General features: G+C 40.1%; 1 protein-coding gene and 1 pseudogene across 5 annotated transcripts in view; one reads left to right on the forward strand and one right to left on the reverse strand.

Moving 5' to 3' along the window:
* RIN2 (Ras and Rab interactor 2) overlaps nucleotides 1-19,951 on the reverse strand; it is a 220,823-nt gene that overhangs the window by 187,865 nt on the left and 13,007 nt on the right. The gene's annotated exons all lie outside the window — the stretch shown is intronic.
* LOC306654762 (small ribosomal subunit protein eS4-like) lies at nucleotides 1,180-2,816 on the forward strand (annotated as a pseudogene). Its single transcript has one exon. The product of its transcript is annotated as a small ribosomal subunit protein eS4-like (transcript).

Genomic DNA, 19,951 nt, shown 5'->3' on the forward strand with positions numbered 1-19,951 from the left:
ACTTGATTGTCCACCACTGGATATCGTTTTAAAATGTAGATTTTTGCTATTGAAATAGGAATTGAGTCAATTACTCACAGGTGGAACCTAAGAAGAAAAGCCAAGCCTGCCAGAGTTCTAATTTCCCCTCTAAAGACCTTCCCAGGGCAGTTCCTCTATCTACAGGAACACTCTCTTTCAGCCACACTGTCAGTCTGACCTTGTCAACTGCTCTGGTCATGTCCTTACAGGGGTCCTGCCTGCTTGGCCTTCCCAGCCACAAAAAAAAAAAAAAAAAAAAAAAAAAAAAAAAAAAACTACCAGAGAAGAAACTGGGTGGGTGAAGGAACAAAGGAAATACATATTTCCTTTTCAAAAATTACAGATGGAATTAAGATCATAATTATGGGTAATCCTAAAACATGGGCATTATCTAGAATAGACATAATGAGAGTGGAATAAAGATGCCTAGTTGTTCCAGTGCTGGCCCATTCCAAATGCCAATGTTAGGATGAGAACATTAACATTGCCTCCCAAAACATCTCCCTTTCACAGTTTTGGGAACACTCACCCCCAGGAATAACTAATTTTTGGTAAAAGACATTGTAGTACTGATGAAAGATAAGGATTTAAATTCATTATAAAATTTTAAAAGTATAATTTGCATTCCCTTTCCAAAGCATTTGGTGTAATGAAGATTTATATTATTGTCGATTACTTAAAATGGACTTCTTGGTTAACTTTCCTCAACCAGTGATTTTGATGAAGGGGTGTTGCTGTGACTTTGAAGTTTTTCTCACTTTCACACAATAGTATCAGAGGCAAAGGGCCCATCACTTCTCCTGGTGGATCATCTTTCACTCTGGCATGTTTTCTTTCAAAGATCAAGAATTTTGTTGAATTTAAATTATCTGAACATTAGTACTGAACCTATCAGAATAAATTCTTTGAGTCTTTTTTAAATATAAAGGATTAAATGAAATAAAAACCACAAGATGTTTTTGAATCATTTTCTGAAAAAAACACATTTGCTATTTTGGAAACTTCTAAATCTTCAAAAATGGCAAATAATTCTAGGAATACATATGTACCCATGGCAATTTTTTGACCATTTCTAATTTTAAAATTCTTTTTTTTAACCAATTAATGAAACAGGACAAAAAAAAATTCATGTAGTTATTCAACTAAACAAACACTTGTTGATTTTGTTCAGGGTCCAATCTGGACACTGTAGAAACACAAATGAGGTCTTGTTTTAGATTTGGGTCATCTGCCAGGGACGGAGAAGATGAGTGCATTTCTGACTGGGGGAGTGTGGGCAACAGCATTTTAGTTTAGATAGAACTATTTGGCCAAAAGTAGATGTGCCAAGGTATAAGCATTAGGATCCCACCTGACCCTAACTGGAGATTCCCACAGGAAGGCAGCCAGGTAAAGGCCTGGACAAGGAGAAGGATTTCCATTTACAACACAAGCCTGCAGGAACCACTGACAATCTCTAAGAAGGAAGTGGGGTGCTGGAGGTGAAGAGCCCCTTAGCGCAGGTAATGGAGATGTGAATTAGGGAACTATAAACTTGAACTAGAAAAGAAGGTGCCAGACATGAGAATCTTTGAGGGAGGAGACTGCATCCAATTGTGCAAGGCAGGAGGAAAGGGGGTCAGAATTGGCCACCCAGAAGATAAGGAAATTGGGAGGAAAAACTGGCATGAACAGGCAGAGGTTATTATACTATTAGGTAAGTTGAACAGATCTTGAAAAATCCTCTTCCCCAAAGCCCACATACACAAATAGAGAATAAAGACAGAGTGGTGTAACAACTGCTCCCCCTATTTAGAACAGCTAGCGATCAACTTTTCTGTGTGGGACACAAGCAACCACACCTGCTGGTCTTATTAAAACTGGGGGAGCTCTTTCCCTGCCTAGAGCAGCCATGGCTCACGGTCCCAAGAAGCATCTGAAGTGGGTAGCAGCTCCTAAGCATTGGATGCTGGATAAATTGACTAGTGTGTTTGCTCCTCATCCATCCACTGGTCCCCACAAGCTGAGAGAATGTCTTCCTCTCATCATTTTTCTAAGGAACAGACTTAAGTATGCCCTGACAGGAGATGAAGTAAAAAAAGATTTGCATGCAGCGCTTCATTAAGATTGATGGCAAAGTCCGAACTGATATAACCTACCCCTCCGGTTTTATGGATGTCATCAGTATTGATAAGACTGGAGAGAATTTCCGTCTGATCTATGACACCAAGGGTCGTTTTGCCGTTCACTGTATTACACCTGAGGAGGCCAAGTACACACGAAGTGAGAAAGATCTTCGTGGGCACAAAAGGAATCCCTCCTCTGGTGACTCACAATGCTCGAACCATTCGTCACCTTGATCCCCTAATCAAGGTGAATGACACCATTCAGACTGATTTGGAACCTGGCAAGATTACCGATTTCATCAAGTTTCACACTGGTAACCTGTGTATGGTGACCGAAGGTGCTAACTTGGGAAGAATTGGTGTGATTACCAACAGAGGGAGACATCCTGGCTCTTTTGACGTGGTTCATGTGAGAGATGCCAATGGTAACAGCTTTGCCACCCGGCTCTCCAACATTTGTGTTATTGGCAAAGGCAACGAACCATGAGTTTCTCTTCCCCAAGGAAAAGGAATCCGCCTCATCCTTGCTGAAGAGAGAGACAAGAGATTGGTGGCCAAACAGAGCAGTGGGTGAAATAAATGGTCTCTAGGTGACATGCCTGGAGAATAGAGGTCTTTGTACTTAATTAAAATGTAGCAGGATGGTGCTCGCTTTGGCAGCACATATGCTAAAATTGGAATGATACAGAGAAGATTAGCATGCCCCCTGCGCAAGGATGACACGCAAATTCCTGAAGCGTTGCATATTTTTTTAAAAAATGTAGCAGGATGAAAAAAAAAATAACTGGGGGAATTGTGGTATCAGTGGGTGTGTGATTATTTCATTTTTGGATAAGTTGAGTCTGAAGTTCTAGGGGAGATCCAGATTGAGAAATGCAAGAGACAGCTGAAGAATTGCCAGAGACAAATGGATAGCTCTATATCCATAAAGTAACACTTTCATAAGGAGGAAGGTAATAGCTTAGAGAAACCAGACACACTTAGGTTTATTTCTAGGTGCCACATTGAAGAACATGATAAAAGGGACAATCCAGAGGTGGACAGACATGAATGATGAATGATTGACTTGGAGAAAAGAAAAGGAGGAAGGGCTCCATCATGTGAAGGCGGCATTAGACTTATCAGTAACAGTAGGAGGCGGACGTAGAAACAATGGATAGAAATTGGGGGAAGGCAAATTGCAACACTTTAGAATGGGTGCAATTTCTTCCTCATGGAAGATTAAAGTTCAAACCGGACAACAGCCCTGAGGATTGTTATAAAGAGAACTGAAGATTATGATGAGAATTACACAACAGTCAGATGTCCCTGTCACTCCCATGACCCCATGGGAAGAGGAAGATTGGAGCAACAGATATAAGGTAAAGAGCTACCTACAGAGAGCAGGCAGGCAGGTGAAGGCACAAGTAGATAAGATGCCCAGGACACAGACTGTAGTGAGAGAAAACAAGTGAACTGCAGAAGTAATCATGTGCAAAATGAAAGAAGCTAGTGGAGATAAAAGCATTGTCGCATTTGCTGGTAAATGGATAGTGCTGGAGAATAACATGCTAACGAAATAAGCCAATACTAAAAATCCATTTTCTCTGATATGCAGACGCTAATTCACAATGTGGCGAGGTCGGGGGGGCCTAGGGAAGAAAAGAGTTACTTTAGATTAGAAAGAGGGGATTGAAGGGAGGGGAAGGGATCATTATGGGAATAGAAAGGATGGTAGAATCAATCAGACATTATTACCCTGTGTACATATAGAACTATAAAAACCAGTGGGATTTTACATCATGTATAACCAGAAGAATGAGAAATTATACTCCATTATATATGATGTATCAAAGTGCATTCTACTGTCATGTATAACTAATTAAAACAAATTTAAAAATAAAAAAATTGCATAGGACTAGGAAAAAATTAAGAGTGCCTCATTAGAAAAAAACAAGGGAGGGGAAATGTTAAATTGGTAAGTTGCAAAAATCTTAAGTGAACAGAGCTGTTTTTAAGAATTCTTGCATACTCTAAGGTAATGAAGATACTTTCATATATCATCCTCTAGAAGGTTGATTGTCTTAGTTTAAACATTTAAGTGTATGACCATGAAATAACTTTTCTGTATGGCATAGGAATTAAGCTTCATTGTTTCCTTATGAATATCTAACTGAACTAGCATCATCTGTCAAAAAGAAATTAGATCACTTCACTCAGACCTGCCAAAACCTAGGGGTTCTCATTGTTCTGAGAAGAAATCCCCAGTCTCTCTCCTTACGCTTTGCACTGTGACTCCTTTTAAGTTCCATCTCTTGCCACTCTCTCTCTCAGCCACTTTGCTCTTGGCAAGGAAAAGAAATAAAAGTTATTAAAATTGTGATTAAGTACATCATTCTGCCCGCTGTGTGCAGAATGGCCAGTAGGGGGCAGGAATGGCTGCGATATCGCAAGCAGAAAGCTATTGGTCCACCTGAGAAGTGATGACTTGACCCAAGTTGAAGGCATTGGGAGTGAGAAAAAAAGAGGAAAACCTCAGGCTGCCTTTTGTGGGGAGAGCAGGTAGACATTATTGAAGTGTTGGTAGCATGGACTAAAGGAAAAGCAGAAAATTAAGGATAACGGTAAGATAAAGAAGACTGAAAGAAAAACCATTTGGAGATTGTTTTAGTCAGCTTTTTCACTGCTGTGACTAAAGGATCTGACCACATTTGAAAAGAGAAGTTAGGAAAACTACCCCATTCACAATAACCTCGAAAAAAATAAAATACTTGGGAATCAATCTCACAAAAGAGGTGAAAGACCTCTACAATGAGAACTACAGAACACTAAAGAAAGAAATTAAAGAAAACCTTAGAAGATGGAAAGATCTCCCATGTTCTTGGATAGGTAGACTTAATATTGTCAAAATGGCCATACTACCAAAAGTGCTATACAGATTCAATGCAATTCCAATTAAAATCCCAATGATGTATCTTACAGAAATAGAGCAAGCAATTATGGAATTCATCTGGAAGAATAAGAAACCCAGAATAGCTAAAGCAATCCTTAGCAGGAAGAGCGAAGCAGGGCATATTGCAATACCAGGACTTCAACTATACTACAAAGCAATAGTAACAAAAACGGCGTGGTATTGGACCAAAATAGACAGGTAGATCAATGGTACAGAATAGAAGACACGGACACAAACCCAAATAAATACAATTTTCTCATACTAGACAAAGGGGTCAAAAATATGCAATGGAGAAAAGATAACCTCTTCAACAAATGGTGCTGGGAAAACTGGAAATCCATATGCAGCAGAATGAAACTAACTCCTATATCTCACCCTGCACAAAACTCAATTCAAAATGGATCAAGGACCTTGGAATCAGACCAGAGACCCTTCATCTTACAGAAGAAAAAGTAGGTCCAAATCATCAACATGTCGGCTTAGGATCAGAATTCCTCAACAGGACTCCCATAGCACAAGAAATAAAAGCAAGAATCAATAACTAGGATAGATTCAAACTAAAAAGCTTTCTCTCAGCAAAAGGAAACAATCAGCAATGTGAAGAGAGAGCCTACAGAGTGGTAGAAAATCTTTGCCATTCATACTTCAGATAGAGCACTAATTTCCAGAATATATAAAGAACTCAAAAAACTCTACTCCAAGAATACAAATAACCCAATCAACAAATGGACTAAGGAAATGAACAGACACTTCACAGAAGAAGATCTACCAACAATCAACAGATATATGAAAATATGTTCAACATCTCTAGTAATAAGAGAAATGCAAATCAAAACCACCCTAAGATTCCATCTCACCCCAATTAGAACTGCAATTATTAAGAATACAAGCAACAACAGGTGTTGGCAAGGATGTGGGGGAAAAGGTACACTCATACATTGTGGTGGGGTTGCAAATTAGTGCAGCCACTCTGGAAAGCAGTGTGGAGATTCCTTAGAAAACTTGGAACGGAACCACCATTTTACCCAGCTATCCCACTCCTTGGCCTATACCCAAAGGACTTAAAATCAGCATACTACAGAGATGCGGCCACAGCAATGTTCATAGCTGCTCAATTCACAATAGTCAGATTGTGGAACCAACCTAGATGCCCTTCAATAGATGAATGGATAAAGAAACTGTGGTATATATATACAATGGAATATTACTCAGTCATAAGAATAATAAAATTATGGCATTTGCAGGCAAATGGATGAAATTGGAGAATATCATGCTAAGTGAGATAAGCCAGTCTCAAAAACCAAAGGACGAATGATCTCACTGAGAAGCAGATGATGACACATAGTGGGGGGTGGGAGAGAGGTAAGAATGGAGAAAGGAGGGACTGTATAGAGGGAAAAAGAGGGGTGGGGGGAGGGGGGAAGGAAAAAAATAACAGAATGAATCAAACACTATTATCCTATGTAAATGTATGACTACACAATGGTATGCCTTTACTTCATGTACAAACAGAGAAACAGTATGTATCCCATTTGTGTACAATGAAAAAAAAAAAAAAAAAAAAAAAAAAAGAATCTGACCAGGGAAGGAAAAGTTTATTTGGAGATTCATGATTTCAGAGGCCTCAGTCCATGGAGAGCAGTCTCCATTCCTCAGGGTCGAGGTGAGGCTGAACATCATGGCAGAAGAATATGGCAGAGGGAAGCAGCTCACATCATGATCAGAAAGCAGAGAGAGAGAGAGGGAGAGAGAGAGAGAGAGATCTCCACTTGCCAGATGCAAAATATACACCTCAAAGCCACAACCTCAATGAACCACTTCCTCCAGCCACACCCCACCTGCCTCCAGTTACCACTCAGTTAATCCCATCAGGGATTAATTCACTGATTAGGTTAAAGCTATGACCCAATCATTTCTCCTCCAAACCTTCTTGCATTGTCTCACACATGATTTTTTGGGGGACACCTCATATCCAAACCATAACAGCATTGTATTAAGCCATTCACATATATTATTGCATTTAGTCCTTGTTATAACAATAGACATGGCAATTGAGGCATGATGTGATAAATTTACTTGCCTGTAGTTACAAAGTTAATAAATAGGGGAACCAGGATTCAAACCCAGGTTGTATCTAATTCTACATTAACCTCTGTCCCACCAGGAATAAAATATTCTCATTCTAGCCCTCTAATTGAGGTCACTTCTCTTTATTATGGCCTAAAATGCTAGTCATGTTTGCTAACTATAAAGCCAAACTGGGAGCTATCCAAGGCAGGGCTTCATCAGTAACCCTTGCAAACAGAGCAATACTGCCCACATCTTTTTAGCTTTATCTCATCCAAGGACAAATGAAACAGTTCTCTCTCGCAACCTGATCCATCATTTATTTGTGCCAAAAGCAATAGATATTTAAAGCTTTGCAACTACCAAAAAATCTTCTAAAAATATCTCAACTACTCTTAAATGGAAAGATTAGTTTATAAGCTAAATCTAGAGGGGAACATGATTCTTCTCAAAAGAGGCACTTTCTGGTCTATAGCTTCCTCTTTAAAAACAAAAAATACAAACAGAAATTACCACTAAAAGATATTAGATAAGTTGCTCTTCCTTTTCTAGAACAGTCCTTATTCCTTGAGGCTTCATGCATCCTAGTTATCTGCTGCTGCATAACAAAACCACAAGACTCAGTGGCTTCAAACAATAATCATTTTTTTATTACTATGGTTTTCTTAGGGACTGGAATTCAGGAAGGGCTTGGCTGGGTAGTTCCAGCTGAGAGATCTCAAATGTGGTTACAGCCAGATGGTAGCTGGAACTGGAACAAAGAGTGATGGTGGGAGGAGGCACAGCTGGAACAGCTGGATGCTGGTAGGACATCTCCAACTTGTGTCATATAGTTTCAGGGCTTTGTCATGTGGTCTCTTTGCATGGTTTAGTTGGGGTTTCCTCACAGTATGGTGGCCTCAGAACAAGTCAGGGCTCCAGAAAAAATATACTAGAAAGCAAAGTGGATACTGCCTTCTTTTCCCTTCACAAGGAAGTAACATAGTAAAATTTCTGTCACATCTTATTGGTTACAAGTGAGACACAAATCCTCCCAGATTCAAGTGGAAGGGAGTAGACTCTACCCTTTGCTGGGGAGGTGGCTGGGAGAATGTATAGGATGAATAGGTGATGCTGTTGTGGCCACCTGTAGAAAAAGACTATCTGTCCCACAGACTAAAATTAATAAAATTAACAATGCACAGCAAATGTCACTGCCATTCTCATTTTTCAGGCATATAAAACAAGCAAATCATTTCAGGCTGCTCTGGTCACAGAGGTGGGGGAGATGCAATCACCTGTGTTCTTCGACTCAAATGCAACTCTATTGATAAATATAATGTATGGAAATTACTTCTTCAGCTATAAAATATGGCATGACTCATTAAGGTAATTTATTATTATTTGGAACCAATTTCTATAAGTTTAGCTCTGAAATCTTGACATATTACTAAGGAGAATGAAGCTTTCCTTGGAAAGTTTATTCTACTCAACAAGTTTCATTTGATTTGGGAAAGTATTTGGGTGTTTCCTGCAGTTTCACTTATTTAATAGAGAACTTGGAAATAAAAAAACTATCACCAAGACTGCCCTTACCAAATGTTTCCCATGGGAAAATTCAGTATGCTTTTATGCAAGGAATGATTGTCTTGGGCTGGAGTGCAGAAAGACAGACCTATGGATGGGAAAAGTCAAAACTGAAAGGTTCGAAGCGATTGGTCAGTCTGCTTCCACTGACAGCATAGCCCCACTGACAATTTAAGCACCCCAAATTAGAATTTCTTCATTTTCTGTCCTGAGTTTGGTCAATTCTTATTTCACATCTTCATAGTTTATACGTATTTTAGTTCTGATATTTTGTACTTTTTTTTTTTTTTTTTTTTTTTTTTTTTTTTTGCCGTGCTGGGGATCGAACCCAGGGCCTTGTACTTGCAAGGCAAGCACTCTACCAACTGAGCTATCTCCCCAGCCCCCTAGTTCTGATATTTTGAATTTATAAATCAAGGTTATTTTATTTATGTACATATACACACATATGTATATATATATATATATGTATATGTGTACAAATATATATGAAAATACTTAGATATTTAATGTTTTCTTCTGTTTTGGGGGTATTTGTGTGGGGGCCATTGGAGAGGGTGAGAACAAGTCATCTGAAAGGCTTTGATTCTCAAACGCTGTTTTCTTCTGTTTGTGGCTCTGTGAGCATGCTCTTTCTGCTTTCTGCTCCTTTTCTGCAGTTCTTTTCTGAGCCAGCTCTGAGTTGACATAAACGAGGGACAGAATGTGAGTGGCTTACTAGGGTTTCCTGTTTCACATGCGCCCTCTATTGTTGAAATAGTGAAGTGTCATTTTATTGTTCAGTGCTTTGTCTTGGAGAAGGGCGAGTGTGTCTTGTGGTTTTGTGACTCTCTTTGACCTCTATAGGACCCTCAGTTTTTACCCCCTTTGTCTTCTTTCCTGACATCATTGAGTCCCCAAGCTACAGTGTACTTCTTAGGTTCTCTCATCTCCCCCAGAGGTTTCACCTTTCCTGACTGCTCAGGATGGGGTTTGTCTTCCCAAAGGCCATGTCTGGGCTGCATCACCCCAGGTTCTGTGACCTCCTGTTCTTCACTTGTCTTCTGTGGTCTCCACCCAATGCTCTTGAGAGGCGTGGGCTCTAGAGCCTGCCTGGCTAGACCTGGGTGCTTATCTTGATACTTATAGGGAATTTGAAATTTGCAGAATTCTGTTTTTAGTAATTCTGACAGTATGTGTAAATGATTCTTTGATTTGCTTTATATCTTTATTAGGGTGATTGTTTTTTCACATTTCGAGAAGAGATTTGTTTCTAGGTAACCACCATTACTCCACTACAAATAATGTTTTATGTGTTTAAATAATAGTGCTATTTACTGCATTTTAAAATACTCATCTCACCTCCACAACACAGGCATTTTTTAGTTCAGTCACTCCTCGGTATCCTTCAGGAATTAGTTCCAAGATCCCCAAGGAAAGCAGAATCTGAGGATGCTTAGGTCCCTTATGTAAAGTGGCACAGTATTTGCATATGACCTATGGATATCTTCTTGTGGGAAGCCATCCTTATTTAGCAGAATCAGAGTAGGTTGAGCCATGAGATGCAGATGTCTGGCTTCTAGGAACTGCCAGGAAGCACGTGGCGCTATGTGTGAGTGGTTCCCTGTCTCCTGGAATATTCCCCCTAAGAGAATGGCTCTCCTAACTCCACCCTATCCTGTCCATTACAGAAGAAGCTCCTCCCTGTCCTGGCCCCTTTTTACCTGTGTATATAAATAAAAGAGAGTTGGGAGACTTGTTGTAAGAGGCCAGGGCTGGTATGGCCAGACCTGTCAAGCCCCCTCTCATTTAAGAAGAGTATTGGCTCGTGTATGTTTATTGAGTAGGTAAGTTTTTTGGGTGATAGAAAACTGCCAACATCCTCCTCTGGCAGTTAACCTTTTTCTCCTCCACATAGATGTGTCAGAGAGGCCCCCCACATCCTCCAGTACACTTAACTCATCTCTAGATTACTTATAATACTTACTAGAAGTATTTATATATAAAATTATACCACATATTTATAACTATAATATGCACATACACACAAATCAAGGGGTGTGTGTGTGTGTGTGTGTGTGTGTGTGTGTGTGCATACATTGTAATACAGATATCAGGAATTACAAGCATGTTATACTGTGTTTTTTAGGCAATAATGATAAGAAAAAGAAATCTGTAGATGTTCAGTACAGATGGAATTTTTTCCCAATGTTTTTATATGAGGTTGAATTCACAGATATGTAATCCACTGATATGGAAGGCCAGCTATAAAATGATTTATGTATATATACATATATATACACACATACACACACATGCATATATATGCTAAAATGCATATAACTTTCAAAGAATTCTTTATGATAACTAACACATGTTCACAACTGTTTAAATTCCTTTCTCACCTTAAAGTTAAAATTTTAAATATCATCAGACATTACCAAAACAGAAACATCTTCCACATTGACTACAGCAGCTCTCCTTGACAGCATCTGCTGTCCTAAAGAAAATCCCAGTTCACAGGAGTTATTAGAAAAATCACATCTGATTTTGAAGCTGCTTTGGGGTAACAGGAACATCCACAGATTTTGAGCAGAGCTCACCTGTGCCACATGCCAGCCTGTACAGACTCACACTCCAGCTTCTCACTGTTTTAACCTGGGCCACAGCTCTGCAGTAGATCCTGCAGTATCTCTCCTGTACCAACCAGACACATTCCACATTGCCAGTGCCTGCATTACTTAGCCTGAGGATTTCTCTGGCTCATGGAGTGGTTTTTTCCCAAGGGAGCCTAAAATGCTGAGATTCAACCCTGATGGGCCACTAACAGTATGCAACATATGTGCATATTCCTATCAGGCCCTGCACTCTCCACCCCTCTGGCAGGATGGGGTTAATTCCAGGTAACGTCCTATAAGATAAAACGTAGAAAACAGCCTTGGTTCCTGAATCACCACCTGGAGAAAAACTGCTCCACCTATATCATCACCTACACACAAACTCATGCATTAAGCCCCTGAAAGTTTGGGGTTTATTTGCAGACCTCTTCAACAAATATAACCATCTGGCCAGGTTGCAGCCATCTTCCATCTTTCCATTACTGGAAGCCTGAAGCAAAATGAACAAAGGCCTTGCCTCCCCATTTAAGACCTCTATTATATATTCACACGTAAAAATTCTCTGTAACAAATGATGGGTGCACTCCATGTACCAAATTTAAGGATCACATATGCATAACTCTTTAATCCTCTCCTTTGAGGCAGGTACTGTTCTTATTCTATTTTACATATGAAGAAAATGAGCCCCAATGAGGTTAATTAGTTTGCTCAGAAATCTACGTCACTAAGTGGAGTCCCCAGGGTTAGAACATGGGCCGCCATCTCTGGCACTCATGCTGTTATTCACCACACTGTATTACCTCTCCATCTGGACTTTTGTTTCAGCATCAGCCACCTCATTGAGTACCAGACACTTTCACTATACTGCACTGGTTGCGGGTGATCTCACAGTGACACCCCTGATTCTCTCTACTTTAAGAAAAGCTTATTGCACCCAGATCTCAAGATGGGAGGACATGTGACATAGCATAGAATGAAACACCCTCTCCCTGTGGGACTGGACTTTGAAGGAGACTCTGCCTTTTCAGAACCTATCAATTTTGATCATTACAGGAAGCTGTCTCTGCAGACAACATATTTGCTTCCATCCATCTTAAGGATTTCCATTCAACAGAATTCTTCTCATATACAGTCTAAAAATGATAGCTTCCTGTATGATGAATGAAATTTCTCAAGATATGTCTTTTACATTAACAACTCATGCTCTGAATTACATTATACTTTGGCCTGAAAAATTGAATCAATGAGGCATTGATGTTTTCATCTTTTCAACTTTGCATTTTTTCTGAGTTGTCCAAATTGTGTACAACGGGTAGCTGTTATCTTTATTATCAGAAATAAAAACTATTATCGTTAATGAGATACTCGCAGGGAGGAAAATGACTCGACAATTACAAAAGCCATAACATCACTTCTTTATGGCAAATGCTCTGACTTCCAGAAATAGGCTGTTTGGGGCATGCTCGGTATATTCTTTCCGTAAAGACACCAAATGTTCTGGCACCAAAAAAAGTCAAATAAATCACATTAACTTGAGCTCTGTAAGCAATGACTGCGATACTTTTCAAAGTCAGGATACAGCCAGATGGTGTAACCACCAGAGGTCTCCGTTTTAGAAAATCTCAGTATCCTGAGTATGAAAAAATACTAATATTTCTAATGCTTGGGTCTCATGCTTATCTGAGGTTCTCTGCTTGGCTAAAATACTAACAATCCCAGAAATCCAGGAGGCTGAGGCAAGAGAATCCTAAGTTCAAGGTCGACCTCAGGAACTTGGCAAAAACCCTCAGCAACCTAGAAAAACCTTGTCTCAAAATAACATGGGGGCTGGGGAGATAGCTCAGTCAGAAGAGTGCTTGCCTTCTAAGCACAAGGCCCTGGGTTCAATCCCCAGCACAGCAAAAAAATAAATAAATTAATTAATAATAATAATAATAATAATAATAACATATAAAAAGGACTGGGGATGTAACTCAGTGGTAAAATGCCCCTGGATTCAATCACTAGTATCAATAAAGTAAAATAAAATAAAATACTAATAAGTATTGCCAGAACGAATCAGTTTTTCATCATGGGAGGCAGCATGGATTCTGGAATTGGGAATCACATTCTTTATTCAAATTCCAGTTTCCAAACTGTCACATCTTGGGATCTTGAGCTAGTTAGTTATATCTGTGTGAGGTTCAGTTCCACTGACCCATGAACCGTGGATAATCAGAAACACCCCCCTCCCCATCAGGACTGTGCTATAAAAGTGAGATGTGATAATGCAGAGGCATTCTCAGTCCAGAGCCTGGCTCAGAAAAGAGCACCTTCTCTGTGGGAGCACAGACTAAGTATCAGGGACTAGTGTTAAAGATTGTGAAAGTTAGTCTTATCTGCTCTTGGAATGCCAGGTCTCGATATGTTATGTAGACCTGGCTGGATTTAGGCAAGGATTGAGCCAGAAGTCAGACACCTTCCCATCATCTCACCAGACACTCAACTGGGCTTGATGCAGAGTTGCAAAGAATACCTCTAGGCCTTCTTTGTGATGATCCAAGATGATGTATCCTCCCAAACACTATGAGCATTCTCACTGGATCAGCCACATGGCCCTATTTTCTCTTTTAAGTTATTATAATTTCCAGATGGACATTTTGCCTTTTGACGTGGTAGTGTTCTCAGTCCAAACTCTACTCTGTATCAACTTCCACATTCTTCTCTGCTGGTTTCTGGCTATAAGAAAAAGTAAAAGGTGGACCTCCAGAGTTGTAGAAAAGCCAGGAGTCCTGGAAAGCAATCCCATGTGGCATGTGTTTCTCTGGGCCTCAGTATCCTAAGTTACACCCCAAGGTGCCCTCTGAGGTCCCAGAAGTTCTCCAATTCTCTTTCCCCCGAGTGTCCCCAGTTCACTACTTTAAGGAACCTATTCATGCCATGACCCATGCACTGTCTGCTGGGGTTGGGAAATTCCTCAGTTCTTGACCTCAAAGGGGCTTGGGGTTTTCTATGCCTAGCATCTGCCCTGAGCTAAAACTCAGGCTGAGATGTGTCAGGGAAAGTCCACGCTGAATTTTACAATCAGTCACTCCTGGTTCCAAATCCTTGCTTCAGCACTAAGCTTGTGACTTAAGATGAGTTTGATTAACTTCTTGGAGCCTCTCTTTGGCCATATGAAAATTGTAGATCAAGACACTTACCTTACAAAGCTGTGGGGAAGTAAAGTAGGTAAGCATTCCCCACCATAATGTTTAGCACACAGCTAACAGCCTCCAAATGTTATAGATGCTAGGCATAAGAACTTGGGCATGTTATTGGACTTTGCTAAGATTTAGTGTCTCCATTTGTAAAATCAGGAGATATGATTCCACGATTCTGGGAGACTTTTTATCATCTCAGATTCTCTGTCCATGCAACTTTAATTTGCCATCTTGTTTCAACACTGAATGCTCCGCCTCTTTTTTAGCACCTGGAAGGGGAGCAGGTGCATAGAGATAAATACCGAGGGCCCACACCCTTCATATTTATAATGTTACCTCTTCTTTATCAGGAGATTTTATTTCTCCTTCCCAAAGAAACAAAAATATATTCGGGTAGATTCAAAACAAAGGCATGCCCCCCTCCCATTGTGAAATAGCTTCTGCAGCATTATTTGCCCTTTTAGAAATTTCCTCAGTTTCAGAAATACACAGCAGTAAGACTGGAAAATAGCAGGGGTTGATTGTGATCACATGCCCAAAGCCTCTCAAAATTCAATTAACATTCCGTTTTCTCCTAAGAGTAAAATATGACTATAAATAAAGCAAATTTTTTTAAAAACTGGGAATTACATAAGGTGAGGCTTTGCTCCATTTGTTCATTTTATTTGACTATTCACAGTATTTTTTAAATTCACGTACAATGAAAACTACACTCAAGAAATTAAAGATTTCATATGAATAGGAAATCTCCCATTTATCATAAGGATGATCAGTTCTCAGCCAGAAACTAATATAAAGTTAGAGGGAAATAATAGTGGCTATTTCTGCTCTGAGGAAAGCCTCAATTTACTTGAAGGTTTAGTTTTAAATGGCCATTTCTTGGAACTGTCAGGTTATGGGGAGGTCAGATCCAATCAACAACTTATAAAAGCCTGTTAAATCCCCATGGTGCAGTTTTATACTAACTGGAGCATGGGATTTTACTCTCCTGATAAAATGTGTGAAGAATGAGGAGCTGAGGTCCTAACGCACTCTCTTGCTCTATAGGTGAAGCTGGGACTCACCCAGCTCTGGCTCCCTCAGGTTAGACCTGCTCCCATTTGCAGCAGCCAGCAGGGTGTGAGCAGGAGGCACAAAGGAACTGGTGGACTGTGGAGGGAAAGCTATTCCTGGGGCTTGGAGCCTCCTTCCAGAGATTTCTAAGAGCTTCCCCTCTGTCCTCCCCCTGTCCCCTTGGTCCCTGAACGCACAGGGCTTTTAAAGTTTCTGCATTTAAGACAAAAAACACTGTGTCACTAATGATGGAGAGAGATGCCAGGATAAAAAATGTTCCCTCCTACATGGACCCTCACCTAAAGCTCTACACCTCCCTCCATTTCTTTGTTCTCTTTAATTAATTACAGTGGTCTTGGATATGTTCCAAGACCCCACCAGTGGATACCTATAACCATGGATATTACCAAATCCTATATAAATTGTGATTTTTTTCCTACATATATGAAGGAGTTGAGTATGTGCCATCTCAACATAGGCTATATTGGCATTATTGATTGTTAGAAGTTGAAATCACTTAAGGAACTGTGTATTAGTTGGTTTTTTCACCACTGTGACAAAATGCCTGAGAAAATAAACTTAAAGGAGGAAAGATTTATTTTGGCTCACAGTTTCAGAGGTTTCTGGTTCATAGTTAGATGGTTCCATTGTTTCTGGGTCTGTGGTGAGGCCAAACATCATGGCAGAGGGGTGAGGCAAGAAACGATGCTTATCTCACAGCAGATAGAAAGCAGAGGACAAGGGGGCCATGCACACCCCCAGCGACTCACCTCTTCCACCAAGACCCCACCTCCTAAAGTTTTCATCACCTCCCAGTAGTGCCACCAACTGGGGAAAAAGCCTTCAAGACATGAGCCTTTGGGGGACATTCCATATTTGAACTATAACAAACTAACTTCAGAAAGGGCCATGAAGATTCTTTGGGGAATCCCACACTAAGGCTGGAAAATTGTCTTGCTCACCAGAGCCTGCAATGAACCTGAATAAACAAACTCTGAACTAACCCATATCTTCCATAAGCGTCCACACTCCCCCCATATATTTCTTAGTGACATTCCTAGACTCTACCTCCCTAATCCAGATACCCATTCATCACTCCTTCACAGATTTATTGTTCTTTGTTTAAAAATTAGAGAAGTATCCTGTTTTGATCATTTCTTTGGACTTGGTTCTCCTGTGAAGGTCCCTGCGTACACATGTACATTTAATAAAACTTTTGTGCTCTTCTCTTGTTAATCAGCTCTTGGAGTAATTGGTGTTCCTAGATTCAGCCAAAGAACCCTCATAGAACTACAGGGGAAGTAGAAGGAAACTCTTTTCCCTACACATAATATCTATGATAAAGTTTAATGTATATATTAGGCCTAGTAAGAGATTAATAACAATAATAATAAATAGAATGTAGCAACATACTGATAAGGTTTCTGATAACCAAGAAGACTACTAAATGATTAGGAATGGACACTGAATAGAGCATGGACACATTGGACAAAGGGATGATTCATGCTTCCAGCAGGATGGAGAGGAGCAGAGTGACATTTCATCATGTTACTACTCAGAAAGATGTGTAATTTAAAACTTAGGTTTTTTTTTTTTTTTTTCCTGGAATTTTCCACTTAATATTTTCAGACTGCAGATAACTAAAACTAGGGAAAGTGAATCCATGGCTAAGGGGAAATCACTGTATCTGAAAAGAAGTTAATGGTAGACTTTACGGCATACGGCGGATTGAAGCCAAATAAAACAAATATTTCTATTTCAGAGGGAAACTATAAAATCAAATTTCTTGGGCATTTCTCTACAGCTTCTCCTAGACCAGAACTGGAGACTTGGGCACCCCTTAAAGGATGCAGCTTCTGAATACAGAGTCCCGCAGTCTGCGTGATGATGAAGGGTCATGGAACACATGTGCTCCTTAGACTGTAACTTCCAGAGAAATGGAAGTGACACTTTGGTGTTTGGGCTTTGCCATGGGTACAGGTGGGCCTGAACCCTATTTCTCCAAATGATTAACATGCCCTTGAGAAAGTTACCTATGTTCTCCAGGCCTCTTATTTCCCAGAGTAGAATGGGTATGAGTTCCCATCCTCAACATGGGTATATTTAATAAGCTGGTGCATGAACAAAGGGATGCTCAGCTTAGGAACACACACACCTGTGTGCTCAATAAATATTGATTCTCGTGATGACCATTTGTGATCTTAGCTCTCAGGACTCTATCTGCAGTCTTTTGCTGAAATTGAGTGGTGTGTTCAGCTCCAAATTAGAAGGCAGGCTCAGAAACCCCATTGCTAGAGGGAACCAAATGCTAACTCTGAAATACCACTTCAAAGCGGGAAACTTAGGGAAATAAACACTTGAATGGCAATGTCTTGGAAGATTTCAGAAACCCTATTTAGCATTCCCTTTCCATAGGTGGTCCCACTCTCTTTGTAGCTCAAAACTCTCATTCAAGCTCTGGATCCTTGGAACTAGACCCCTTGACACCTCCTTGGGTTCTCATAGACTTGCCAAAATTTACACCTATGAGATGGAACTCTTCATTGTGAGGACTTCTCCTCCTCCCACATTTACCATTTTCTCCATTGATGCAGGTGGTAAGGAGAAGCCCAGTACCATCCTTGGCTCCTCTCTCTCTCTCTCGGACACTCATCACATCCAATTCATAGTAGTTTTGCTAGATCATCCTCCAAATTTTGTCTCTAATTTTTCCCAATAGTCCAGCACCACTCTCTGCCCAATCACATTCTGTTCCTATATGGTCTCCCTGAGGTCATTCTTGCTCCACTGAAATCCTGTCTGTAATCAGTTGACACAAAATCCTATTGTATCATCATCCTCACAGAGGACAATGGCTTGGAGTAGGGCGATGGTCATGGAGATTCAGGAATTCCCTACCATTCAACATAGGAGAACTACTAACATAATACTCAACAGTGCGTGCAGGGGTCCCAGTCCCCTCTTTCCTTTTTATAGAACATGAATGATTTTTTTTTTTTTTTTTGGTAGGGGGATGCTGGGGATTGAACCCAGGGCCTTGTGCATGCTAGGCAAGCACTCTACTAACTGAGCTATATCCCAGCCCTCACGAATGATTTTTATAAAGATGTTTAATTCCATCACATGCCACAATGGCAGAAGAGAAGGGAGAATCATAACTTCTCCTAATGGCAAATATGCCTCTTGCTTTTTCTGCAGTCTTTGGCTCTTGGTCTTTTCTCCACTTCTTCTCTATTTGCAAAAAATATCCCTTTTATCACATGCTTCTCTAAGAAAAATACAGTGTGCCCAGTGCACATTCCTATCTGACTTCCTTTGGAAACAGAAATCAGGGTTGGGTTGTGGTGAGCTCTTCATGCAATTCCATCATCCTGTCCTCTAAGGCAATCCCAAGTCTCTCTCACCTACTTCAGGCAACTGTGCTTGGTTACTTGGAGGCAGGAAGGGAGAAACATTGATATTTAAGTTATTGTTGATGCCTTATGTGAGCTGAGTTTAGATACCTGAGCTCTTTCTTTACCCATTTTTTGGAGACAAAGTCCTGTAAGGCCTGCCTGTGGCACCTGATTGACAGTCCCTGAGAGAAGTTGCTCCATGGGACAGAACCTCTGAGTTAGAATAAAGCAACCTTACAAGGACAGGGGAACTATAGCTGGTCTGGTGCAAATCAAAGGCACAGTGGTGAGTTTTATAGAAGCTAAAATGATTCATTTTATTTTAATTACACTATTATACTACTTTATAATGGTTATGAATTATCACTTAATTGTTTTTATTTTCTTTCTTTGTCATGATCCATGATAGGATTTTTATCATAGTTGTAATCAGAATCATTCTATTATCAGGAATTTTAAAATTCTACTATTTTCTCCCAAATATAATCATTTGGACTGTAGTGCACCTGAAGCCAGCAGAATTAAGTGACAACATCTCAAGAGACATGTTCCTGGCACCTAACAGTGACATCAAAAGAAGGTTGTGAAGTAGAAGGGACACCAGTGGAGGAAAGGAGGGGGACCACTGAGAAGGAGGAGGAAGGGAAAGGGGAGTCATAAGGAATGAAATTGAACAAATTATATTGATGTATTGTATGCACATACAAGTTGGGTGTTCAAAGCCAGCCTCAGCAAAAGCAAGGCACTAAGCAACTCAGTGAGACCCTGTCTCTAAATAAAATAAAAAATAGAGCTGGGGATGTGGCTCGGTGGTCGAGTGCCTCTGAGTTCAATCCCCAGTACAAAGTAACAATGAATCACCCTACTATGTATGATTTTAATACACCAACATAATTTATATTGAAAAATAAAAAAAAAAAAAAAACCCAGAAGATCACAGAAACCAGTCACACGGGTTTAAATCCCCAAATCAATTGTCAAGAAACACTCACTTCAGTTGTCCAAGGAAGCGTTCAGTTCCCATTCTTTACTA

Source organism: Sciurus vulgaris, assembly GCF_902686455.1.
Source record: "Sciurus vulgaris genome assembly, chromosome: 2".
Classification (NCBI taxonomy): domain Eukaryota; kingdom Metazoa; phylum Chordata; class Mammalia; order Rodentia; family Sciuridae; genus Sciurus; species Sciurus vulgaris.